Source organism: Teleopsis dalmanni, chromosome 1 (genome assembly GCF_002237135.1).
Source record: "Teleopsis dalmanni isolate 2A chromosome 1, ASM223713v2, whole genome shotgun sequence".
In the NCBI taxonomy this organism is placed as follows: Eukaryota; Metazoa; Arthropoda; class Insecta; order Diptera; family Diopsidae; genus Teleopsis; species Teleopsis dalmanni.
Genome location: NC_051846.1, coordinates 145,057,368 through 145,058,611, shown reverse-complemented (window position 1 = coordinate 145,058,611; position 1,244 = coordinate 145,057,368).

Here is a 1,244-nt window from a genome sequence, read left to right as displayed (position 1 = left end):
AAGTTTTTATCAATAGCTAATAAAGTAATAGACTAAATCTTAAGCATCAAAAAGTTTTAGTGTTTGGTATTAGTGTTAGACTTAATATATATAAAAACATTATCCATACTAACTTAAAAGAACTTTAGGATACAATATTGGCTTTCACCAAACTTCTTTGAAAGGTAGTTATCGAATATACATTCTTACACACTTGGACATGTTACTTTAAGATACCAGAATATTTAAGTAGATCATGAGCAGTTTAAGGGAATAGAAACTTTACTAACATAACTTAAAAAAATCAAAAAAAAAGCAGTGAATTAAAGTTCGAATTATTACAACACCCCATCAATTCAATAGGCTTAACTCTCTCTTTTTCTGAATCTGAATCTTCTCTTACCGTACAAAGTTCTTTCGTGCACTTTTATCAGGTGAATTTGCAGATGTTGCACAAAATCACTACAGAGAATGGTTCAATACTGAAAAGGAATGCTTCTTTTACAACTAAAAATCTCCTTTTTTAAGTCAGTTCCGCAAACCATTTACCCAACCTGGTACTTTTAGTAACTTAACTTTAATAAATCTTATGATTTATTTTAGTTGTCTTTCTCTATAATTTAAGTTATAGTTTCCTCTCTAATATCCTCGGAACTCCTCCCGTTACTTATTTTTCTTATATATTTGCATATATATTATGAAGTATTTTATATTGACTTATTAATACCAGTTTGTTAATGGTATCAAGTTTTCATTCCTATATATAATTGCTTATAATAATTGCTACATAAAAGTGAGTTGTTTTTGAATGCTATCTAGATTCAAATAGATTCTAGATATCTATAAGATTGAAATATATATATATAACATTTTAAAAGTTATCTCGTTTTTATTTTGAATATCAACAATATTTTTTTATTTATTTGTTTACTTATAACAAATATATATAGAAATAAAATAATTAAGGGACTGAAAAGTACTAGTACCAGAATCTTACGACTCTTGGATTTAATTTTAATTTAATAACAAACTAAATATGTTAAAAATAATTATTAATAATAAGGATGTTAAGATAGCAAAGCAAACTAATACAATGCAAGTAACTAAAGATATCAATCAACTAATTAATAAGTAATTAACTGTTGTAAGCCATAGGATAGCTAGATTAAAGCTACATTAATAAAATTCAGGTATCGAATATCTACCAAATATTTATAAATGGATTCGATATTAGCCAAAGCCGTCCAAACCTAACGATAGGAAAG